Source organism: Puma concolor, chromosome F2 (genome assembly GCF_028749965.1).
Source record: "Puma concolor isolate L17-30 chromosome F2, mPumCon1.1.hap2, whole genome shotgun sequence".
Taxonomy (NCBI): Eukaryota; Metazoa; Chordata; class Mammalia; order Carnivora; family Felidae; genus Puma; species Puma concolor.
In genome coordinates this window covers 69533331-69560045 of record NC_141684.1, presented here as the reverse complement: position 1 = coordinate 69560045, position 26715 = coordinate 69533331, and the positions used below count along the sequence as shown (strand labels likewise).

Sequence of the window (26715 nt, the reverse complement as noted above, 5' to 3'; positions counted from 1 at the left end):
TCATATAGTGTTCATTTCCCTAAGGGAGGGGAAAAAATTAAATTTGTAAGCTTAGGATTCCAGCTGAAGTAGTAGAAGGTATGAAAGGCTTCCCTCTGCCTTTTATTATTCACTTTATGAATTAGCCTTAGTTTACTTGTTTCGATCGGTGTCGACATATTTCTGAATACTATTAGCATAGCAATCAGGGCTGTTCTCAGGTTATTGAATGGTGTGTTGACTTCTGAAATAAATAGATATGCAGTGTGAAGGGCGAGCTGTCACTTTAGGAGAGCTTTCCTGATCTAAATTAAAAGGCACTTCTAATTGAAAACTATAATAGCAGGAGGGTTAGAGAGACAATGAAACTGCTCAGTCCCTTTCAATTTTCACAGGATTCTGTTAGTGACTATAGAAGAAAAAGTAAAATGAAAATATTAAATTACAAATTGCAATTTAAGTAGCAATATTAAATTATACCTAAATAGCCATATTGCTGGGAAGCAATTTTAGATGCTTGATTTAAAGACTCAGTGCATTTGAGTTTTTGCCATTATATTCTGATTTATCCATGTTATTCCTTAACATATAATTCTATGTTTACACCAACAACTGCGTTCTTTACCTACGAAATAAGAAATCCGACTTGAAAGACTTGATTTTGCACTTTGTGCTACCAGTTCAGTGTTGCATTAGTGTTTTTGTATCTTTTACCACACCTGAAGGTATACATCATGGATAGGGAAACTCAGGACAATTTTATAAAATCTGAGATCATTATTCAAGAGTTGTCTAAGTGAAATATTTTCAGAAATTAATAACGGCAAAACAATTATGAATTTAAGTTATAGATAAAATTGTTAGCTATTCAGTTATGTGAATAGCTACCAGCTGTCTGAGTCTATATATTTTGGTCCTTTAAGGGTTAACAATTGAGGCCTGTCTATAGCTCATTTCTATAGTAACAGCAAGACTGAGACTTTTTATGGGCACCTAATAATTAGAAAGTGCTAGAAGGTATAACAATATAATGAATCAAAACTGATAGACTTGTGGGTTACCATAGAAACATGTATAATTATGATAATCGGTCCCTGGCGTACCCTCAGAATCGTATACATTCAGTTAAATGCAATAAACATTAGGCACTATTTAGTGAGCTGTGATGCAGATTAACAGTGTGAGATACAGGGAAGCTATGAATAAAATTGCTGTACAGTTTATCTCAAACTAATTTCCCAGATTGCTTTAATAGATGTAGTGTGTGGATGTGAAAAATTGGAAGTGTATTTTTGTTAGTGGTAAAGCTAACAAAGATAATATTTCATAAAGTGGCTGGCTGATTGTTAATTTCAGTGCCGATCAAAATGGGCCATGGCACATTATTCAGTGTGGGATCCCAGAGACCTCGGAGCAAATGGCAGATTGGGCCTCCCTTTGCTGATTTATTTCAAAAGTAAATTATAAATCTTTTTATGGTTGTCCATTTTTCTTTAACCTTTTCTTTCCCTTCTCCTACCTCCCCATTTTAGGGGTACTTTTTACAACCCTGGAGCGAGGAAATCACGTAAGTGAATGTTCTCTCTAGGTCCGATCCAGGAAAAGGCAATAATTCCTTCTGGCTCCTCTGCATACCCAGCTTTTATTTTTCCTTCAGCTTCCAGATTCCAAACCTGCTGGGCCTTAGCACCAGCAAAGGCCCATGAAACCGCCTCAATTCCGTTGTAAGGTGGGGCAGATAATTATGTGTGCATTGCGCATGTGCTTGTGCAGGGGCGACAGGGGCGGGGGAGGCAGTGTTAGAGGATGTCTGTATTTTAGCGGATTTTTCCTGTTTGCTCACTGAGAAGGTAACACACCAACTTGGAAGACCTCAGACTATTCTTGGAGGAATAAAAGAGATGGAATAAGGTGATGTAGGATGAGAACAATATCAGAATATTCTGACCCATGAAGCAAATGAAAATGAACAGAGAAGCTTCCAAGCTGTGTGTGTGTGTGTGTGTGTGTGTGTGTGTGTGTGTGTGTATGCGTGTGTGTTTGCATGCGCACACACAGGTCTAGATTATCAATATTGCCTTCCTCTGCCAATGCTCAGGATCACCTCTCAAGCATATTTCACAAGAGAAGCCTGAGAGTTTCCCCTGAAGTGGGTGGGATGAGAAGCCAGACATGCGTGCATGAGATCTGAGAGCCCTTTCCTCAAGAGCCGAGCTTCAGGATGAAATTACACAAATGTGCTGCATTATCTCTTGTACTAACTTTAAAAAATAAAATAAATGAAAGGCGTTTCGGGGGAGAAATGTTTTTCCTCGCCAGCTTCAGAGCTTCTCTTAGACATGACAGTTTAGCTGGGTAGGTCTTTTCTTCTGACTTAGTGCTGCCACAGTCGTCTTCACAGGGGGGCCTTTTAGAGTCCTGGCGTGCACATCAAGCTTTTCTTCTCTCCTTTGTGATTGTGTTACTTTCTGATACTATAATGGTGCTCTACAAAAGATTCCAGTTCCTGCCTGGCAGGAATTGAAGTGTGGAGGGTGTGGGGGAGGGAGGTTGGCCACATTCTCTCTATAAGCTTAACTTTCACCCCCTTATTTCCAGTATCCTCTTCCAAAGACCCCTGGAAAGCATTTTCATTTCTCTCTCTCTCTCACCTATGGCAAAAATATATATACATATTAGTAGGATGGTGAATAAAAACATGCTATATAACCTTTCTTCTCTTAAGTTCATTTCACACCATTTATCTTTTATTTTAATCAAATTTCAACATTCCTCCTCCTTCACAATTCAATCTAGTGACATTTGGCAATTACCATTTATCCCAACATTTATGGTATCATTCCACAATGTCTAAACATTTTTTATAGCTTGTTTTATATACACATATGTGAATATATTAATGAATTATTCAACAAATAGACAGCCAGGATCTACTTACCAAGCACATACACATATGCATACATAACACACCTAAACATTTATGACATTATATTTGTGGGGTTGTGCATGTATGAATGACAACTCAATCTGTTAAAAAAAATTCAATGAAGTAAATTTGAAGACCTAATTGGCTTTATTTAATGATTCATGAATCGGGCAGCATCCCATCGTAGGAGATAGAAAGGAGCTCCAAGAAGCTGTACAGAATGGAAGACTTTTGAAAGTAGTGGGGTGAGGGAGAAAGTTTAAGAAGTTTCAAGTGGAGTGTGGGTTGTTTCAGGCAAAGTCACCTTCTTTTGGAGGAAGTCAGGGGTCTATTAGGCAGATCACCTCACTAGTGCTGACCAAGTAATTCCAGATTGATGGGTTAAAGGTTACATTCCTGAAAAGTGACATTCCTGGGAAAGGTTGAAATTGCAGTTACATTAGGTATTAAGTCTTTGACATAGGGCTTAGCACAAGTGACTCCATTTGGACCTGTTTTATTTTTTTTTTAAACAATCTTTCCCTTTTGATCAGACTCTCAGCTTAACTGAGAGATGTGATCAAAATTTAAGGAATTTGCACCACTCCCAGCTGTAGTTCTTGTAGCTTTTACTGATTCTCTGTGTGATAATCATAGGTTAGGTCATGACATTTTTTGCTGAATATCTGTCATATTCACGGGTCATGACTTCAAGTTTACATTTTTTTTTTTTTTTTGGAGTTAATCATTCTCTTAATTCCTTTTTGACTTAAGGGAATCATTTGCTTAGTGGACAGTTATGGTGAACATCCATTTAAAGCTTATGAAAAACTATAGTGCACCTGGGAGATTACTATGATTATAGGTGAGATAATTCCCAATGTCGGGAGTGCACTTTGAAGTTATGACCTAACGAATCAAAATCATGTAAGTCAAAGAAAAACCATCTTGAAGAACTCACTTTTTTAAGCCAAGTGGCTTGCTCAGTCATCTTATGTAATTCAGTTTCAACTTTCCCAGAAGTGTTATTTTTAAAAGGCCTCTTACCTCCTGCCTTTTTTTTTCTTCCTTAGTAATTGCCTACCTAAAGCTTACTTTTTAAGGAGATGAACTAAATGAGAAGATAAGAGTTCCTTGGGAAGACCAGGTAGAACATTTACATCTTAAAGGCATAGGGAAAGAATACAAATTCCTCCAACAGGGACTTTTGTTCCCTAAGGCCAGAAGTTTTACAATACCACAAGCCTTTTGAGATGAATAAGTGAAGTTAATCGTGAAAAAGGATAGACAGGTTTTGACTTGTTTCTAGAGCTGCATTTGTGTTCTTACAAAGATCTCTAGGATGAAGATAAGTGGTTCTAATTCCTCAAAGAATTGGGTTGTAACCTGGATGATATCAAAGGGCTGACACACCCATATAATTATGTTGGAATACTTTTTCTTTCCCTCTGAGTACATTTAGCTTAGGGGAGAAGGTTTAATAAAATTTCATATTAGGCTCTGAATATCAGCTTCCAATTTGGCCAAATATCTGATTAACCCTTTCAAATATCTTCTTAGGTTTCAGCTGAGAACACAGTAAATATTTCCTTCAGTATTGAACAACCCCATGGACCCAAGACGGATTTGCAAAGAGGGTGGAAAATCTACTGTCTTCATAATATCTAGAGGTCCTCCCAAAGATCAATAACCAATGGCCTGGATTTGGAAAAGAATGGACAATGTGAAATTTTATTTTTCTCTCTCGACCAAGCAGGTACTGTAGACAGAGATCTGGGGAAGCTGACTCTGGTGAGAAGTCACCTTCAGCTAGCTTCTGATGGTTTTTCCTAGGATCTCTCATCTGTAGGTTCCGAGTGAGGTTGAAGTTAAAAAGTGCAGCTGTGGTATCTACCAGAATTTGGCCAGTTTTTATTTTATCATTAGTATCTACTAGAATTTGGTCGATTTTGTTTTATAACTAAGTTTGATTTTAGTTTTTCCTTTGCTGTTTTAAGGGAGTAACTGGTAGCAGTTTCCTGGAGAAGCCTTTAGAGTCCCATCAACTCTGGGCAGGGCCTATACGGGGGCTCTCACTTGGGTGCAGATATGAGGGCATTCATGTTAATGTTGAAAATTTTGTATAAGCCCTTTGAGGACAATATTTTCCAGTGTCCCAGTTTATTATAACTGAGATATCAACCAACAATCAGTGTTTTATGGTGGACCCCTGGGGGGGGGCAGCTGTTATCTTAAGTGCCTAGTCTTTGGAACTATCCAGTTTGACTGACTTTTGTTTACAAGTTTGTGTATTTAAATTTTCGTTAGCCTATTGTAACAAGTTTTTAAATTTAGCTACTTTGGAATTTTGAAAACTTTTGGAAGTTTCTGTATACCAATAAAAGTATGTGTCCCATCTGGTTTGTTTCACTTGGGAACACTTGCTTTCAAATGCAATTCTTTAATAAGTGATCTTGTCTAATTGGAACATTCTCCATAATGGCCATTGTAATTCTAAGTTTTTAGTAAGACTTTGCCATTTTTGTAGATATCTACAGTTTCTGGTACTACAGCTCATAAAATAAGCTGGGGGCTGCCTGAGTGGCTCAGTTGGTTAAGCATCTGATTTCAGTTCAGGTCATGATCTCATGGTTTGTGAGTTCGAGCCTCGCATCGGGCTCTGTGCCAACAGCTCAGAGCCTGGACCCTGCTTCAGATTCTGTGTCTCCCTCTCTCCCTGCCCCTCCCCTGCTCACACTCAGTCTCTTAAAAATGAATAAACATTTAAAACAAATTTTAAAAAGCAGGTGAGCCAGAAGGTGTGGCATATTCAACTTTTTGGGATTTAAGGATATTTATTTATTTGTTTGTATGCTAAGACTTTGGGTTTCTCAGAGCCAAACTAATACCCAAAAGGTATTTGCAACTGGGTTGGGAATTGAGTGATGTTTTACAGTGTATCTCACTGCAAGGAAATTTTCTTGAGCTTGGTCAGTGTGACCTAGTGTCAATCTAATCCATTCTATGACCAGCTTATTCTTATAGGGGAGATTTTGGGTTAGGTGTCAGGCATTCTAACAGCTCTTAAATGCTCAATTCATGCCCAACACCTTTCGTGGCTTTTGGCTTCTGAGATTCCCATTGGCAATAGCCTTTACCTCATGTGTACATTCACAGAAACCAATAGTGAGTAAAGACATGGGATTGTGTATATCAGCAGCAACCAAAGAGACATTATTGGAGACTGGCTAATAGAAGGCTTACATGCATTACCAGCAATTCCTAACACAGAACTGGGGGTTGGGAAAAAGATTGAACCAGGAGACCCCAAAGAATGGGTAGTATGGACTGATTACAAACAAATGAGGATGTGCAAACTAAAGACTGAACCACTAGCTATCTCTAGGGTGAAATCTGGGGACAGGAGGAAGGGGTGGGGTTTCCAATCAAATGGGAGTTGTGGCCTAAACTACCAGCTAGAGGCTTGGGTTCTGTGTGTCAGCTCAAGCTGACCTGCCTGGGACAGGAAAGTCAATCAGATTGGGAGCCTTGACAAAGAGCTCAGGACTGAGAGGGATTTCCTCAAGACCCTCGGAAACAGTGAGAAAAGTTTTGCAGATATCATGCCTGTGTTTTTCGTGATCCCCAAAGCTATTAGAAGTCTCATTTGGTCCTGCTACTGCCACCAAGTTCTGTTAAAAAACAAAAGTCAACTGAGAAAATGTGCGGATCTAATTGTCTTTTTTTTACTGATTCATGAATCAGGCAGCATCCCATTGCTGAGTAGAAAGGAGCTCTGACGGGCTGTAAAAAATGGAAGACTTTTGTAAGCAAAAGTGGGACAGCAAACGGTTTAAGAAGTTTCTAACAGAGAGTGGATTGTTTCAGGCAAGGCCACTTTCCTTTGGAGGAAGGCAAAGGTCTATACGGCAGATCACCTCACTAGTGCTGACCAGGCAATTCCAGGTAGATTGGTTAAAGGTGGCATTCCTCCGAGAGGTTGAAACTGCAGTTAGGTAAGGTGTTAAGTCTTTGTTTGCTCACATGGAGCTTGGCACAAGTGACTCTATTTTGAGACTGTTGCTTCTTTTTTTTAACAAATTCCAGATTATTGTTTTTTTTTTTTTTTGTGGGGTTTTTTTTGTTTGTTTGTTTTCGTTTTTACAAGCCTCCTGAAGTACTTGCAATGGTAAATCATGAATATACATTACTATGAAATATATGATTATGGTATTTTATCTCCGGAAAAACCCCATTAATTTCTCTGTACCAAAATAAGAAATTGTATTTTTCTGCTATCTGAAGACATACTCATGCATATATATGGGCTGAATAAGAAACTCACATTAGCGCACTTAACAAATATTGATTAAATGTTGATTATAGTCAGGGCACTATTAATCTTATGGGGAGCTGCAAAAGTATACATTATGATGCCATCTATTCATGTACATATTAATTTACAAATAGTTTGGTGCACTGTTGCCAACTCTTTCAATAAGAAAAGCTGGAAACAGCTTCAAATAAAGCAAGTTTATAAGTCATTTATTTTTTATTTCACCAAATATGTATGAAATGTCCACTATATAAGGAATACATTTTGGTGGTGGAGATTCACACATGAACAAAACTCCCATCCTTTTGTAGCTGGTATTCTCATAGCAGAAAATAGAAAAAAAATACGCAAATATTTACCAAGTGATGATAAATGCTATAAAGTAAAATAAAACAGGGAAAACTATGGGAAACAGACGAACCAAAGGAAGACTTTGAACTTGCCTTGTAAAACTGAAAATGCCCAGATGCTAAAGTATATTTTAAATAGATACCCTAGTGTTAGTATTTAAAAAAAGGAAGAGGTAAAAACTAACATTTGTTGAATATCTAGCAGGTGCTTGGTACTATCCTAGGTTGTTCTCCCCCCCCCCCAACCCTCCCGCCGTGGGCCATTTTCTGCTTATATCTGCCCTGAAAAGTAGGCAAGTATTACTATCTATAATTTACAAGGAAGGAGGAAGAGGAAATTCAGTTGCTAGCCCAAGGTCACACAGCTGACATGCTGGGATTTAAATCCAGAGCATCTCATCCCAAAGCCCATGCTCTATTAGAAGCACCGTGCCTCTGTATATTAAGAACAAAGAATAATTAGCATTTTCAGCACTGCACAGATATTTATCTAGCTTTCTTTATTCTTTTTATAGCTCAAGAATTCTATTTCTCTGAGAGAAGAAGGGAATAATAACTTCACTGAGTACATTCTAACCCAACCACACACTGTTTCACGAAGGGTTGCTTTCTCCCACCACACCACACACACCTCTTATCCTAAGCTTTCTTATTCAAGCCCTCGAGAATTTGTAAGGTAGAAACTCTTCCACATGGTTGAATCTCTGCAGCTTGTTTTTAGTTGGGTACTGTTGTGGTGAATATACTTTTCATTTTTTGTTACACTGTGTATTACGCTTTTAAAACAAAATTGTTTCCATCCTGTAAAACCGATGAAGACTTCTAGAGTCTTGTCTATTTGAGCATCCTGGCTCCACTGATTCAATTGAACTTACCAATGATTTTGACCAAAGAAAAGGAGTTTGATCTTTCTGAATGTATTTACTATTTGTTTAGTTGAATAGTTGGCTGCTTTAGTTGAATGGTCAGTATTAGCAATATTGTTTAGCAAGATTTTTATGGAGAAGAGCCTGAAGTTTGTTCATAAGGATTCTGGAAAGGAGAGAGGATAGTCTGCTGCAACACTATAGATAGATCAGCATTTTTCTTCCAAGCATGAAGATATATGTGCATTTAAAATGAATAAAGCAATTATACTATATTCATACTGCACATATTCATCTTTGGACACAGTAATCCTCATCCCTGGGGACTTTATCTGATCAACACCTGTGACCTATGATAATACATGAGATTTAACTGATATTTTTGGTTTACATGATTAAAAAACATTGAATGGTTTAATTAAAAAATGCAGTAAAATGTAAAAATTGTGGAGCATTTACCTACATAAACACATATACATCCTCTTTCTTTTGAAGTTTCATCTAATCATCACTAATGGCCAGTATGATGATACACTTAAAATTAACTAATGTTTTGATAAACTTGACTAAATATGCTGTTTAGTTTGATACCCTGGCCATCTAGATGCTTTATAAAAGCATAGACTTTTTTATAAAAATGGGTAGCCTCAGATGTATATAAGGAATAAATAAATCTTATTCAAGAAAACATTCTTAACATGAATTTCCTGCTTTGAGTTTTAATTCTTTTCTAAATGACTAAGCAAGGGAGAAAGTAAGGATTTCTGCCTTGTTTACTTGTTATTTCCTCTGTTGTAGTATGAAAGTCACATTGTCTTATATCTTTTTATATTTCCATTTGCAGAACTTACGAACAAAAAGCTTTTTCATACAGTTGCTGTAAATAGCAATTAATTCCAATGATTACTATGAATTTGCATATGGACATTTCTGAAATGATGTTTGATTATAAAATGCCAAGTATCCCTCATATTATTCTGTTTGGTAAATTAGTAATAACAGCAGTGTTGTGTAGGAAAGAGGATATACAGACCATCCTGTTTTGGCCAAGGTTGGCTACTCTGGGTCAAAACTGCTGCTATTTTGTCACGCTTTTTTCAGTAAGTTCTACTTTCAATAATTCAGTCAATGGCAGCTGGGCTGGTTTAGAATTGTTGATACTGTTAGATGTTAGAAAATGACCATTCATGGGGCGTTGGGTGGCTCAGTCGGTTGAGCGTCCAACTTCAGCTCAGGTCATGATCTCACAGTTTGTGAGTCAGAGCCCCGTGTCGGGCTCTGTGCTGACAGCTCAGAGCCTGGAGCCTGCTTCCGATTCTGTGTATCACTCTCTCTGCCCTCTCCACCTCATGCTCTGTCTCTTTCTCTCAAAAATAAATAAACATTAAAAAAGTTAAAAAAAAAAAGAAAATGACCATTCATATAATTCAAATATCCTATAATACATTAACTAAACACTGATATAGCCATTCAGTGGAATGTTAAGAGACATATTACAGAAACATTGTTTCATGACTTGGCAAGATGTACATGTTCTGTTGTTCAAAGAGTAGATTAAAATAGGATGTAGAGAATTAGCACATATGCATATAAAGAAAAAAATAATAACTTGGACAAACACAAATATATGGAAAGTAGAATTAAGAATTTTTTTGAAATTTCCCATTATAAGCATCTATTAGTTTTTAAATGTTTATTTAGGGGCACCTGGGTGGCTCAGTCGGTTAACCATCCAACTTCAGCTCAGGTCATGATCTCATGGTCCATGGGTTCAAGCCCCACATCAGGCTCTGTGCTGACAGCTCAGAGCCTGGAGCCTGTTTCGGATTCTGTGTCTCCCTCTCTCTCTGACCCTTCCCCGTTCATGCTCTGTCTCTCCCTGTCTCAAAAATAAATAAATGTTAAAAAATAATAAATGTTTATTTATTTTTGAGAGAGAGAGAGAGAGAGAGAGAGAGAGAGAGCAGGGGAGAGGCAGAGAGGGAGACAGAGGATCTGAAGCAGACTCTGTGTTGACAGTAGACAGCCCAATGTGGAGCCTGAACTCACAAACCATGAGACTGTGACCTGATCTGATGTCAGACACTTAACCAACTGAACCACCCAGGTGACCCTTACTATTTTTATATTAAAATACAGTTTTCAAAGCAACCAAAAATGTTTTTCTATATTGTAACATCAACATATGCACACACATACATGTGCGATAAAAAAGTAAAATATTAACAAAGGTTATCTCTGGATTGTGAGATTACGCTTGGTTTCTTTATTCTTTCCTGTCAGCTCTAGGTTTTCTCCAATACCTGACTTTTGTAATGAGAATAAACAAATTATTCAAAAAAAACAAAGGAAAAATGGCATATTGTCTAATGGTCTAAGCAATTTGTCCCACTCTAGGTCCCAGAATATGATGATCCAACTAATGAACCCTCCCCCACCCCCCCGCCCTGTAGAAGACCCTATGATACTCATAGGATATCATGTTCTCCAACACTGTTGGGACTTTCCTCTTCCCTACCACGGGGGGCTTTCTCTTCACTGGTCCCTCTGCTTCTCTTTCCCCTTTGCCGGTGGCATCAGTCATGTTGGCAGGAGATTGCTTCTAATCGTAGCCACTGATGTTAGGCACGGTTACTAATTTGAAACACTTTCTAAACTACAAACTCCAGTTACTCCTTTGTGTCATTGAAATGCTATATGAAAACCATTCCCCCTCTACACACAATAAAGTGTAAAAACTTAAAATTAGCTGACGGAGACGATTGAAAAGTAAAGAAAGGAAAACGGGCCCAGTTGTAGGCCACGCAAGCCAGAGCATAACGATTCATTAACTAACTCCTGTATTCTGAATGTGGTCAGACCATTAGTCACCATTTGGCTTCTGAGTTGGGATACACTAACTCTTTGTATGAGTTCTTGATATGGTATAAAAAAATAAAGATTAAGTAATGAGTTAGTTTTTTTGAATCAGCAATTGTTTTGATACTCGGACCGCCTCTCATAGATCAAAAAGGAAAAAAGAAAGAAAGAAAGAATAAAGAAACCACTTGAGAGAAAAGAACTACCAAATTTAACTTATTGTTTGGTAATAATCACAAAAACAATTAAGTTAGCATACGTATAGACTCTTAGTGTAGACACAACTTAAAAATAATCTTTCTCTAAGAACTGTATGTGTCTCTATCTTATACAAAAGCTAATCTTCTCCCTGTTTTCCCCTTAAATGACAAAACTAATATTTTCGCATGCCCTCTTTTTAACTGTAACTTTTGACACAAGTCATTGTATGGAGAAGGAGAAGGAGTCCAAAGAGGAAGTGAATGGCGAGCCACCAAAACGTCACTGCTGCTTTCGACTTTGCAAGTTATTTCTGTGACTGTAGCTCCCGCTTGTGCGCAGAGCAGAGGCCACGCCTCCTTAATATAATGAGATAGCAAACTGTACTCTGTTTCATGTCTTGGAGGTCTGGTAATTATTACCAATTATCATCTTGCTCAGCCATCAACAACTGGTAGCTATAAGCTATGCTCCTGCCTCCCACCAACCCTGTGGCTGTAGAGGGGGAAGGAGTATGCTATTTGGTGGATATTTCATATTTGGATCCCAAAAAAGACATTTATACACTGGGAGGGGAATCCAATAGAGACAAAATGGATATTAGACTTCTACTTTACAAAGTTTTTGTCTGTTCGTTTGTTTCACGTATTGATTCAGGAATTTATTTTGCATACTGACTAAAACTTTTTGAAAAGGTTTCTCTTCCCAATTGTCTCAAAATAGTATTTTTTTACATTAAAAAAAATTTTTAAGCTTATTTATTTATTGTGAGAACAGAGAGCGCATGAGTGGGGTAGGGGCAGAGAGACAGAGGGAGAGGAAGAATCCCAAGCAAGCTCTCCGCTGTCAGAGCAGAGCCCAATGTGGGGTTCCAACTCACGAACCCTGAGATCATGCCCTGAGCCAAGATCGAGAGTCAGACACTTAACTGACTGAGCCACCCAGGTGCCCCAGTATTTTTTTTACTTTTAACTATTTGTCCCGTTTTGATTTTTTTTTTCCTTTCTCTTTCTTTATTTTCCTTTTAGTTTTCAATGCCTTTTATCCTGGAAGGGTCTAACAGTCCTTCCCATTCAAGTCAAGTAAGATAATACTAGTGCCATTACTACTAGTAATACTGCGACAATAACAACTATAACAAAGTGTGATTATTATGATGTGTCAGGCACTCCTTTAAGAATTTTAAATCACATAGTCATTCAACTCTGACATCCAATCTCTAAGATAGGTCCTATCCCCAACTTTGTACTGTGGGCACCGAGGGTCGGAGAAGTTAAGGCACAAAGCTAGCAGGTGAAAGCTGCAATAGCAACTTGGCAGTCAGACTCTTGAATCAATACTTTTCATGATTCCATACCGTGTCTCAAGGTTAAAGTCTCAAACATAGTGCCTTGTGTAGAATTGCTGCTTAACAGCAGTGGATTGAATCTAATTATCCACATTATTACAAAGAGTATCACTACCTGTAGTGATAAATTCTGAAGGTCCTTCTATGCATAGTTCTGAATCGTCATTTACATATTTGAGTTTGGATGGATTTTTCTAGCCTCTTTTTTTGCTGGCAATATTAAATAAGACTTGCCATTTATGGAAGCATAGGTTAGCTTCTCCTCTTTCCTACGTATCGAGCAAGAAGCAGGATAGGGAAGAGATGACCTTGCACATGTAAACTTATCCAACATCTTGCTTTTCTAGTTCAGTTCATAAACATCCATTTTAACTGTTTTCAATTAGTCACTTGAGCAAGGATATCATATAAGCAGTGAAATCCTGGTTGTTCCTCTTGAATTTCTCCAGCACCAAAGGCCTAAGAATCCCCGTGGGTGGAGCTGGTGGCTCCTTCTGAAGCAGAACCTGTCTTAACTTGAACACCTACCTGGTCTAGGAGGGCCTGAACTGCACCACCGTCATTGTTGTCTGCTGCCACGTGGGGTCATTTTTGTAGACTGCAGTGTCTGAGAGACGCTATTCTACTCAGCCAAGTTGCCTGCCATGCACAGATCTCTGCCAGTGTTGCAAGACTGCCACGTTCCAGCTCTCTCTAATTCACACACAGGCTTGGCCATCGTTCCCCAAGCTCCAATGACCGTGCCAGAGTCACTGGGTCAGTAGAAGCTTCCAGAATCTGGCATTAACAGTAGCAAATGAACAAACATACACAAACTCTGTCTAATGAACACTTAATCCCTTGTTGCGAGAGCAGAACATTAACCTAGATTCTTCCTTGTCTCCCGGTAATTGAATTTTAGGACCATTATTGCTCTTCCTTGCCATTGGACCTTAAATGGAGCATCCACATTCACCCTAGTGATCTCCTTCTATCTGAAGATTCTGAGCATCTTTTGTAAATTGCTCATAGTTTCCATTCTCTGTGTATCAAAGGGGATATGGACATTTTGGTATGGAATTCTAAAAAAAACAAACACATTCTTGAACATTCTTTTTCCATTGTCCTCTCAATACCAGGCGTAGCTATTCACCCCTTATAATTACATAATTGAGAAAAAAACTTTTAAGAAAACTCTAATAGGCCTGTTCCTAGTGATCAGAGATTTCCATGCATAAAACCTGAGAAGACTTAGCATTTCAACTAATAATTCATTTGATTTCTATTTGAATATGACAACCCTCCACCCCCAAGTCTCTTTGATAAAGTAGGAAATAATTACAAGAGCAACAAATAATACAGCCACCCCAAAAGACAAGTGAGCTAACATGTATCTCATACCTAATGATGTGCAGGACATTGTTTTGGGCGACTGACATAGCTAGCAAGATTCCCTACCCAGCTCTGAAGTGTGTATATGCATGCACATAAGAACACATGTAGATATGCTTTTGCTACAGCAAGAGAAGTGCCCCAGAAAGGAGTTGTTGCTACTGTAGGAAAGGCAGGTGTAAATGCCCCAGACATAAATGTAGCCACCCTTCAACTAGTGTGCTCTGATTAAGAGGGGGAAGTCAGACCTTTTGCATTTCAAGGAAGCCAGCAAATCCAGAGTTTGATAAAGGGATGTTGCCAGGACTCTGGATCCATGAGATGACAGGTGCCTGACCCAGCTATGGCTTTACCATCTGAAGGTTTACCTGCCCAAAGAGGGCTGTGCAAAACAAGAAGAAACTTGGGTGCCAGCCTCACTTTTAGTGGTATTAATCACCCTTTTGATTAATAACAAGTTAGTGGCAGCCTTTGTGAATGTAGGCCTTTCTGATCTTAACACCCAGGTTCGGTAATGTAATAAAGGGACAGCAAGTAGGTTCTAACTCAAGGTTTAATTCTGATCGATTGACAGAAAACTGCATTTAACACTGTGTTAAGGATTCTGGTGTCACTCTCAGGGGCCACTTCCAGGATGACCCCGGATGTCTGCCATAGACCAGGGAGGAGAGTAGAAGTACTTGCCCTGGACATCTCCTCAGCAGTGCTGTTGGAGACTCTCCAACCCAAACCAACAGATCAGTAGCAGCAAAATGTTCCCATGCTGGCTGTCTTCCAAACAAATTAACCAGATTATCTCATGTCAGCAAGGTATAAAAAATGCAATCCAAATGTCATTTAGAGCAAAACTTGCTTTTGACAATTTCTATTAAAAATGCACTCACTTCTAGGCAATTAAAAAATAATAAGCCCTATCTAATACATGGACATACATTGCACTTGAAGCTTTCCTGCTTTTTCTTTTCTTGCATTTTTTTGTTGAGAGGAAAATTTGCTAAATGCAGAAAGACCCTGACAGATATTTGTGTGTTTTGGGTAATATCTTGTAATAGGCTGTAAGGGATACAGTCAGATGAATTCCTTTTAGGAAAACGAAGGCAATGGGAACACAGTGAGGTGATCCATTTCAATTTGGGAAATATCCTGAGACAATTCTTATAAAACATGGCGATTATTGTGGGGTTAGGAAGCTGGAAATGCAGCTTCTCTTGCAAGAAGTGCAAACAATTGTCTGGAACCTCACGGCAGAGATGTGCACAAGAAGCTGGGTTGAAGGAGACAACACAATGCAAGTTCTGGAAACAGACAATTGGCAGGAAAGCACAGGAAAAAAAAAAACACCTTTAAACATAATAAAACGTAATTCTTTTTCTGCCTTAGGAATTATAGAACTCAAAATTAAAATTATTGGTGTTTTTCTGCCTTACTTTAAGTAGTGTTAAATAACAGGAAATTCACTGTTGCAGTACATCCTCAAGCTATTTAGACAGTTTGTACATAAACCTTTTACTGTTTAAATCTCAGTGCTAGATTTGTATAGATATTCAGCAGAGGTTCTTAGGAGGTTACAGTCAAAACATTACACATTTGAGTTTACAATATTATTCTAAATAGAATTCAAAACACAAGCAAAGAGATGGTACTGAGGGATGAAAGAAAGGAAAACCAGGAAATAAGGGGTAAGGGAGAATTACAGTCTTCGACCTACTAATCTCCATCAGCCCAAAGAAAAAGTGGGAAGAGAAGAAGGAAGGAAAGAAGTAAAGAAAGAAGGCGGGGAGGTAGGGAAGGAAGGATGGAAGGGAGGGAGAGAAGGAAGGAAGGATGGAAGGGAAGGAAGGAAGGAAGGAAGGAAGGAAGGAAGGAAGGAAGGAAGGACAAGCAAGCCAGGAGGGAGCAAGTGGAGGGAAGAGAAAGAGAAAACAACACAGTTCAAGTTGCTTTCTGTGATTGCTTCTAAAATCATGTTAAAGCAGAATGTAGAGGCCAGTGGAACTTGAGCTTGTATCAGGGAAGGTTAAGTGCTATAAGGAACAATCCCAAATTCTCAATGGCTTAATACCATAAAGATAAATTACTTGCCCACATTATAGCCTATGTGGGTCAGGGAGCCCTGCTATGAACAGGAGACACAGGGACTTGTGTTCTTTTCATTGTGTTTTTCTCATCTCTACAAGCTGTAGGAGGGATGGTACAGTGAGGATCTCACAAGGGGAGTCCTGGAAGTGGCAAATGTCCTCTTGTCCAAAACAGAGTCATATGGCCCCCACCTAATTAAAAACTGTCTTGGAAACATAGTTTAACTCGATGTCCTGAAAATGGAAACAGATTTGGTGAACAGCTAGCCAGTCTGTTACAGTATGATCACTCCAGTGTAAGGACAAATAGAAGCAAATGATGGGGAAGGAGAGCTTTATTGTCTATAGAAGTGGAAGTGTCATTTATTAAAATTTTTTGACTGGCATCCTCATAATAAAAATGTCCACATCCATTAAAGAATGGCTATGGCCAAGAAACTGTTTAGATTTCTTCCTAGGCTCTTTACCATTCAGTGGTATATTGCATTTCTTGATGAATGTCAGCGAGCCCTTTTGGGTCATTGTTCCTTAGAAACCCCTTACCTTTCAGGGGTGATGAGCCCTTGCCCTTGTCTGAGGGCTGGAGTTGCAGGAGAAGTCCAGGTGCATTGGTCCATGTCACCACTCAAGGAAATGGGGGAGAGACTTTCCTTGGAGATGACATAAAATAAAGAGTTTCTTTTTGGCTGAGTTATTTTGGGTTAGTGTGTATTCTATATATTAAGACAACTTTTTTTTATGCCTACAGTTTGGTAATAACTTACCTTTTGATATCTTACTGACTCTTCACTGGTCTCATACAAGTAGATATATTTTTTCTTGGAAACATTTTGTGTTTTTCTTCTTTAAATAATCTTCCCTAATTCCCAATCATCTAATAATGGTAAAAAAAATTTGAAGGTTTCATACTTCAAATCAAAAGTTACACTTTTATATTCTTATAATTATGTGGAAGAGAAAAGAGAATGCAATTACTAGAGTAAATTTAGCTTTTGTATGGAAGAAATCTATGGTAGAACTATAATTATTATAATAGCATAGTAAATATACAGATCGTAACTTGCAGCTACTTTTCAGTATAATTATTATAGTGTTGCTATTACTAGAACCAATTTACTATCGTTTTACTAGGCAAAATATTAGCTACTCTATTTTTCATGTAATAACTACGGTTTGTTATGGTTTTATGACAAAACTAGAATGCTATTATAATGAATTTTATTACGTTGTACTTCTAAGTGGTAGAGAGGGACTTTTAGCTTATTTTCTAGCTTGGCTATGCACTTATGTTATGACTTAGAGTATGTTTACTAGAGTTTCCTTCATATGTGTTTTCCACTGTGGAAAAAGAGATATTCATTAAAAAATCCTATTAGAAAATATAATCTAAAACACAGTCCTCATTAATTGCAGTTAGATTCACTTCATGGATTAACTGAAGTGAAATATTAACCTTCTCCTATTGAGCATATGTTAGGATACTTTCCTTCACTACAAATGAATTAAGTTACTCACAATAAAGAATATATTTGCTCTTGAAAATTAAATACTGAAAACTAGATCAAGTCCCAGGAGTCCTTTATCTTCATTACTCTTTTGCCATAAACTTTTTGCCTCGTGTCATCTCTCTGAGCTCAGTTTCCCCCTCGTGAATATCTGCATTAGTCATCAGGTCATCCAGAGATGTTAAGCTTCTATGCATTCTAAAGAAACACAAAGGTATCCTTGGGATCATTTATGCTATTAGCCACCCATTTCAAGGTACTGCTGCATTACTGGTTATAACCAATGTTAGTTAAATAGCATGATTAAAAACAAAAGTGTCTAGTATCATGCAGTACAAAAAAGCTGTTACTGCTTTAATTGTCTTAGACTTTCCAATGGCCACATGTCCTTCTGGGAGTGTTAGTCACTTTAGGCTCCACTGATTTTTTTCTTTCTTCTGTATTCTAATAAATTACTACTCTAGGAAAACAAATAAAATAGTAGATTATTATAAGACCAGCGACTCTCCATTCTTTCTGACAAATCTGGAGCCATCAGGAAGAAAGGATGGAGATGGAGAAATGTCAAGATAGCAGCTACATCAGTGTAAAGTTTTATTGGGGAAGTGCTTTGGATCCATGGCCAAGTCCCTCTAAGATTCATGTCCTAAATAATCTTCTCTCTGCTCCCCAACACTAGTCTCAGGCAGAGCCTTAAAGTGTCCCTGACTAGGCAGGCACTTTAAATACAGCAGGAAGATGAACAGGAACTTTCTGAAGACAGGGTGCTCTATAGCGATTAGGGGGACTGAGTCGGGCATGCTTGGGTGCTTCTTTCAAATGTATCAATCAAATGCATTACTAAAAAGAATAATGAAGTGAAAATAGGGCAACCACCGCTTCTCCATTATTCTGGAAAGGCCCAAGAAAGGAACAATCAGCCTGAAACAAATTGTAGAAAGATAAGTGGTTTCAGAGTCAGACTACTGAGATATGAATTTTATCTCTCCCTCTTGTTTGGTATGCCATCTTACGTAAGCTACTTAGTACATCCTATCTTCATTTATGAAGTGAGGATAGAAATATTCACTTTCTCACAGAAAAGAAATGTAACAAATATATGCAAATAGGCAAAAGCCCTTTCTTTTTTCTCCTTGGCATCCAGGAAGACTACTATTTCCCAGACCATGTGACTGTGTTCTAGCCAATGAAGTGTTTGGCAGAAATGAAGTTTGCCATTTTCATGCGTGGCCCATCAAACTTTCTGCACAATCCTTCATGCTCTAATTTCCTTGTGCTCTAGCCAGAGCCAAAGGATCCAAGGTAGGAACTCAAAGGTCTATAACTCAGTGTCTTAATGATACCCAACTTTATAGTATGGCTTTTATAGAGTGGAATATGTCCCTTCAGGGGTGCCTTATTTCTCATTACCCAAAAGTAATTTTTAGTAGATATCCATAGGAATGAAAACAGGCAAGAAACAGTTCAATGAATAGGGATCAGAATTAGGCAGAAAGGAGGGAATTGAAACAAGTGAAGTAAAAGAGATCACAGATCGATACTATTATAATTCATAGGCAAAATATAATCAGAAAATGGTATATAACACTCTTGTAAGTTAGAACCGTTCCTCTTCCCTTGAAAGGTTTATATAAAATTTCAGCTTTTGATAAACTAGTGCGCTCATTAGTTACCTAAGAAAAAATAAAGTTTGAATAGCCTTCCAATAATTCTGATGAAACTATATTTTGAAAATGTTGAATCACTAAAGATTTGGAGGGGGAGGGGCTTGTAGTTCTCCTAGTTACATATTTACTAGCTCAGGGAAAACTGGCCATGCGGCATGGGGTCATATTTTTAGAAACTTCCCTTTTGTCCCGGTGGGTATCTCATGGTCACGACACTTGAGCTCTTTGAAAACAGGAAGATAATTTGTCTGGTTTGCTGCTGTATTTCTAATAATTAGTACATACAGAAAATGCAACAAGTGTTTTTTAATAAAAATATAGCCAAAAGAATCTCTATGATATCTTTATTTAAAAGAGCAATGTAATCCAATTTTAATTTTTTAAAAAGTTAATTAAAGGCATATGTGCTCGAGAGACCAGTTTCCCTTCAGTGTAGAGGGTGGATTGAAGTAGTGGGGATTGATGGATGGTAGAGAGACGAGTTAGGAAGTCCTTAATAATCCAGGCACATGATATTTCAGGCTTTGAATGATGTTGAGACATTGAGGAAACAAGAGTGCAAACTCAGGCTGTTTTTGACCTTATACAATGGAAGATGAATGGAGGAAGAGGGAAACATAGAGTATATCCTTCAGATTTCTCATTTGAACAATGACAGGAGTGTGGCTAATGAAGCTATCCACCAAAATAGAGAATCTAAGTAGTGAAGCCATGAAATTAGAAGAAGAGGACAAAAATATTACTGTCAGACATGGTATAGTACGTAGAGCTGGAAATGAATGGCAGCCATTGGAGGTAAGTGTTAGGGGTTTAGGAAAGAGACTGGGAATCAGCAACCATCTTCATATAACTTCATGTGACTACAGAGCATTTGAAATGGAGCAGGTCCAAAGTGCAGGTCCTGTAAGCATAATATCCACAGTGAATTTTGAAGACTTAATGAGGAAAAATATCTCAATAATTTTTATATTGACAATATGTCGAAATGAAAATATTTTGGCTATTTTGGGTTACATAAAATATATTATTAATATGGTCCACTTGTTTGTTTTTAGTTTGTGGGTTTTGTTAATGTAACTACTAGAAGTTAAAATGACATGTGGTCTGCATTATATTTCTGTTCGGAAGCGCTGTGCTATTTTATTGACAGGAAAATAATTGATAGTCTTTTATTCTATTTGATTCTCCTTCACTTCTTATTTTGAGTGAGGTATTTAAAAAAAATCTTAGAAGTGCATTTTGGTTAATTGAAGAGCTGTAAAAACACAATATAAAATTTGCCCTACAGGGTAACAGTTACGTATTTTGTGCCTCTGGGCGGGAGGGATGAGTTCTGTGCTACCCAGAAAATTCTTACGGTGAACAGGTGAGGGTTCTGTGCCATATCTGCACCAAGCACAGGGTATATGCATGTAGATGAGCCCATGCGTGTATGGTACCCATGTATCGACATGAAATCTGCTATCTTCTTCTTATACTTTATATGTACAACGCTGCTTTTTCTTGGTTTTCCCCCAAATTTGTGTGCATTCTTTTAAGAAAAATGAACCCAAATTACTGCAACAAAATTTTCTTCTGGCTTTCGACCAATGGAAGGAGGAAATAATTGTTCCAAGCGTATCGCAGGGAGAAAATTGTTCATTTAATAAGCCTGGGAGTTAAATTATACAACATCTCCAGCACATGATAGAAGTATGATTGTTAGTCTGTTGCCCTTCCTCTCTCCTTTAAATTACATTTATGTAGTAAAATAATCCGATACTTTTTACTCTTTCTCATCAAAACATCCAGAGAAGATTCAGATTGAATGTTACAGCATGGGTAAAATTCATTTCATCTCATATAACTTCTTTACCCTTTCATTCCAGATGTCCTTGACAAAAGCCATTGTTTCATTCTATTGCCTGTATTGCCTTATGTCAGATTGTCTCTTGTTCTAATATGTTCTCACTAGCATAGAGAAGATCATGAAAGAAGGAATTGAAAGCTACTTTATAAATGTCCTATAATATGATCTTTGGGACAGGAATAATTATGATCTTTCTAATTTCACTATAATTTCTTTATGATTTATTTAAAAAGAACAAAGTTAATATTTCTTCTCCCTTTTTTATTCAACATGGAAATTTGCTGTATTGTTGACAGGAAAGGGCACAATTTTAAAGTGTACAACTAGCGGAGATGTTCGACAGTGACTTAACATTTTCAATAATAGATTTGATAGCAATAGGTTTAATTAAACCATAACTCAAACCACATTCATTAGAATCCTTACAGAATTTTAGTATGGAGTTGATCATACTAGTGAAGGATTTCTAAACCTAATTGCTAATGTAGTATCTCTTTTAAATATGAGTTGTATATCTATAACATTGGAGATTGTGGTAAAAAGTACAAATACTTGTTTATCTGCTTTCTGCTCCAGTGAACTTATTTCTCAGGGAGTAATTCACTTATTGTTTTAGTTTATTTCTTAATTTAAACAGATAGAACTTGGTTAGGAAAGATTTATCATCCCTATTCCACCCTTTGTTACCCTCTTTCCTAAATTAAAGACGGTGGTAAAGTGGAAGGAGATTTTTTTTCTAAGAATATACTAAATATTTATGATTATTCTATGTCACAGATAAATGCCTATTAATGCTGAGTTAAGAATCTTAACTCATCCGCTTACAAGCAATTAAATATCAATGGTTTTTGAGATTTTTCCCAACATTGATCAAATCTGAACAGTAGTCAAGTTTGTTTTTTTTTGTTTGGAAGTCCCATGAAAACCCAATCCCCCCATGATTTTTTAAGTTAAACCTTATACGGTCATCCAATAAATATATAACTTCAAACTTTTTAAAGCAAAAAAAAAAAAAAACCAATAAGCAGAAGACAGCAAAATAGAAAATATGATATTTGACCCTATACAAAGAACACTAAATTCAGTTCTACTGAGTAGTCAGAAGTGAGCAGAGGAGAGGCAACCTTAGAAAGTTTAGCTCTGTGGGTTTGTCATATGTTGTTACAAATAGCATTATAATTGAATTCATAATGTTTTAATCCAATATAATTACAAATATTCCCATTAAAATATGGAAAATATATGGCATAACAGGACATTTTAAAACAGCTATTTTGAAGTCCCTGGGTGGCTCAGTTGATTTTGGCTCAGGTCATGATCTCAAGGTCATGCAATGAAGCCCTGTGTGGGACTCCACATTGAGCATGGAACTTGTTTAAGAGTCTCTCTTTTCCTCTGTCTCTGCCCTCCCCTGCTTATGCTCTTTCTCTTTCTCTCCCTTTGTCTCTCTTTCTCAAAGAAATATTTAAAATGACTATTTTATAATTTGAATGAATTTACAAGCAAATCTCATAAAGTCGGTCAAAGTCATGATATTTTTCTATTATTCCTTTTTAAGACTCCATTGTATCAGGTTCTCCTACAAGTATCAGTTGTCCTCTTAGCTCCATAGTTTTTGAAAAAGGAGCATAATAGTAATGAAGAGATTGAGTGCTATTTTTCTAGTCTTTCAAACAGTTAATTTTCTTAAAGATGTCTATAGGACCTGAAATACTGAAAGATATTGTTACCCTAAATGGTCTTTGTTTTCAGTGTTTATTTACTTTTGAGAGAGAGAGAGACAGAGTGTGAGCAGGTGAGGGGCAGAGAAAGAGAGAGAGACGCAGAATCTGAAGCAGGCTCCACGTTCAGAGCTGTCAGCATGGAGCCCGATGCAGGGCTTGAACTCATGAACCTTGAGGTCATGACCTGAGCCAAAGTCCAATACTTAACCGACTGAGCCATGCACACACCCTCTAAATGTTAATCAGTACTCAGTGTGGAACTTTAGCAGGATTTTTTCTTGACCATGCTAGGAATATTCCAAATGCTTTGGAAAAGGCTAACCATTGTGTATTTTGAACCCTCTGGTTGTCTGAACTAATTGCAGGTGAGAAATGTATCTCAAGATGTAATTCATACACTTGTACTACTGATTTAACTCGGACGAGATATTCCTCTCAGTCCCTAAAGGCAGGTAAAAGTCTACTCAGATAATTCTCCACAATGGAATAATATAACCTTTTTAAAGGTTACTCTAAGAGGAAATGTTATACAAGACCCTGTGGATTTGTGTCTGTAAAAATAAAAACATACAAATGACTTCACAGTTCCATCAATTCAAATCTGCAGTCATTCATTACCCTTTAATGCTCTGTGAGATGGTACCTTTGGCCAGGTACGTTTCCAGGGCTTAATGTTAGATAGCACTTGGATCTCCAGTTTGGCACTCTTTCACCTTCTATTGTATGTTTTGGGCACCTATAGGCCAAAGTCTACATCACAATCTTTCTCTTTCTATTCCCAGTCTTGAATGTAGAGTTGACTCGAACAATCCAAGATAGGTGTGCTAACTCCTGTGCAGTCAAAAATCCACATAAAACTTTTAGGTCTCCAAAAACTTAACTACCAATCACCTACTGTTGACCAGAAGACATACTGATAACGTAAATAGTCGATTATGTATATTGTATGTTCTATGTATTATATACTGTATTTTTACAATAAAGTAAGCTAGAGAAAAGAAAATGTTATGAAGAAAATCATAAGGAGAAGAAAATACACTTACAGTACTGTACTGCATTTATGGGGAAAAAATTCATGCGTAAGTGGACCCATGTAGTTTAAACCTGGGTGGTTCAAGAGTCAACTCCATTTCTGCCCCTTCTAAGGTATTCATAGTAAAAACAATTAATGTGATAGAAGTTACACTGAGAAGATATGAGTGAATGGTCTTCTCAGAAAGAAATATATGCATCAGATCATGCCAGTACTGTCATGATTTGAGTCTTAGTGATCATCAGAGCAAGAAGAAGACTTGGAAATCCAAGCTAACGATGATTCTCTCATGATGATTGTGAACAGATATGCCCTGGAGTAGATATGATGATAAAGACATGCTATTGTCTTCGTGTATTTGCATGATAAGTAATAAAAGCCTCAAACTTAACATGTTCAAAATGAAACACTTTTTTTTCCATGTAAGAGAGGGGTTGGAGTGGAGTAGTTGAGAAGGTCAAGAAGATGGATGAAGGCTGGAGAGGGGGTAGGCCTTCAAAGCCACACTGAAGACTATGTTTTTGTTTGCTTGTTTGTTTTTTATATCCATCTGCAAATATTCCCTTGGTGCCATCTCTGTGCCTAGAACTATATGTGGTCCTAGGGCAAATCTAAACTTGGCCATCAGGTGATTACAGGAGAGAGATGTCACGGAGACCTGGGGCTCTGCCATTCATCAGGAACACATTAGTTTAGGTTCAGATCACCAATCTCCAAGATGGTTCCAGCCATACAAATAGAAATACGAAAGAATTATCCCAGGAAAGAACTCTCTTAGATTTCAAAGTATGCAGAATTAACCATTTTCCATATTCCTTCCTCATCATTTTTTTAAGGCTCTTTAGCTAATATTAGCCTTGATTTACAGAATATCAGAGTTGGTGTAATGAACTGAAAAGGTGCATGAGCTTTGGAGCCCCATGGACCTAGCTGCAAATCTACCTCTCCCACTGATATTCGGACAAGTCACTTCGCCTTTCTGTGCCTTTGCCATTTATCCATCCCCTAAAATGGGGTGATTGTGTATTATTCTGAGAATACTACAAGCCAACTCATAGTGAAATAATGCATGGTAAACTTCTATAGAGTTGTGACCTGGTACATAGTAAGTATACAAAATGGCATGTCTCTACCCTTTGTCAACAAACTCAATTGAATTAGCAGGAATTTTAAGCAGAAAAGACAATATTATGACTTCTGGGTGAGTTTTCAAACTTCACAACTGCAGCCAATCCTGCAGCCACCATTTGAATGGTATTCTAGACTTGTGCTCCAGAGGTAGCTTGCAGAGGAAAAGACCGTGTGCTGTCTGTGTGGAAATAAAGTTCTTTATATTTATCCACCCAAAACCTTTTGTCATTCTTATTTATCTCAGTACATTATGCTTGATTGCTCATGTCAGAGACTTAGGGTTATTTTTCATCTCTTCCCTTATCTAAACCACCAGAAAATCCTATTGTCTCAATCTAAAAAAAGATATATTGAAGCTGACCACTATTAACGAATTCTACTGTTATCACCCTTGTCCAAACTACCATTATTTTTTTCTTGAATTATTGCAATATCACCTAGGCTTTCGATTGAAAACCAAAACCAAAGATTAATATTCTAGGAGTAAGGCTAAGCTAGAAATAAATCTGCTCTTACAGGAACCAAAATCCAGCTTTGAACCATCTAATACTCTGATTGTTTTAAGATGATCTGAGTTTGCTAATGTTCCTGGCCACCTACTAGAAATACAGGTGAATCTGCTTTGGTGGATGATAAAATAAGTTTGGGCTTTAAATTATCTCTAGCATGACTGGCACTCAATTAAAAATAACCAAGCAAGTGAAGAAACCAAAACAGTTGATGAAAAAATAAAAGAAAAAAACCCCAAATAACAGGAAAAAAACCCCACAGGACATTCTAATGATAAAATTATTGGACAATGACTTTAAGCTAATTATATGCTCACGGAAATGAATACAACTTTGAGAATTTTACATAGAACTGAAAATGATAAATAGGAAACAAACTGAAATTCTCAAACTGAAAAATTCTGTAATCAAAATTAAGGATTCAAGAGTTAGGAATAACAGCAGAAAAGACGTATCTGAGGAGGGAATTAGTGAGTTAGAAGATAGGACAGAAGAAAATAGGCACAATGTGGGGCTCCTGGGTGGCTCAGTCTGTTAAGCGACCAACTCTTGGTTTTGGCTCAGGTCATGATCTCATGGCTCATGGGTTTGAGCCCCACATTGGGCTCCACACTGACAGCATGGGGCTTGCTTAGGATTTTCTCTCTCTCCTCTCTCTGCCCCTCCCTTGCACACACACGCTCTCTGTCTCAAAATAAATAAATAAATAAATAAACATTAAAAAAACAAAAAGGAACATAGCCACAATGGAATACAGAGTGACAAAAGGATGGAGAACGCACACACACACACAAAACATAAAAGGCATAGACATAGAGAAAAATGACTTACATGCATATAACAGAATCTCCACATGGAAAAGCTATTTCAAGGATAATGACTGAAAATTTTCTAAAGCTAGGGAAAGAAGCTAATTCAGCAGCTGAATTCAAGCTAATAAATTCAAGAAGCACCATGAATTCTACTGATTCAAACTTGATCAAGGCAAAGAGAATTCCAATTAGGTACACAACAGAACAATTTCTGGC

General features: G+C 37.5%; 2 long non-coding RNA genes across 2 annotated transcripts in view; both read right to left on the bottom strand.

Moving 5' to 3' along the window:
* Nucleotides 1-900: 900 nt before the first annotated feature.
* Nucleotides 901-17144, bottom strand: LOC147572088 (uncharacterized). Its single transcript, XR_015246824.1, has 5 exons — nt 17034-17144; nt 16813-16919; nt 13349-13597; nt 7461-7518; nt 901-2630 (listed from the first exon to the last, which is right to left on the bottom strand). It is a non-coding gene; the product is annotated as an uncharacterized LOC147572088 (long non-coding RNA).
* A 651-nt stretch (nt 17145-17795) lies between these two features.
* Nucleotides 17796-26715, bottom strand: part of LOC147572087 (uncharacterized) — a 45598-nt gene continuing 36678 nt past the window's right edge. Inside the window, exon 4 of the long non-coding RNA XR_015246799.1 lies at nt 17796-17972. This is a non-coding gene — a long non-coding RNA (uncharacterized LOC147572087). The remainder of the gene's footprint in view (nt 17973-26715) is intronic.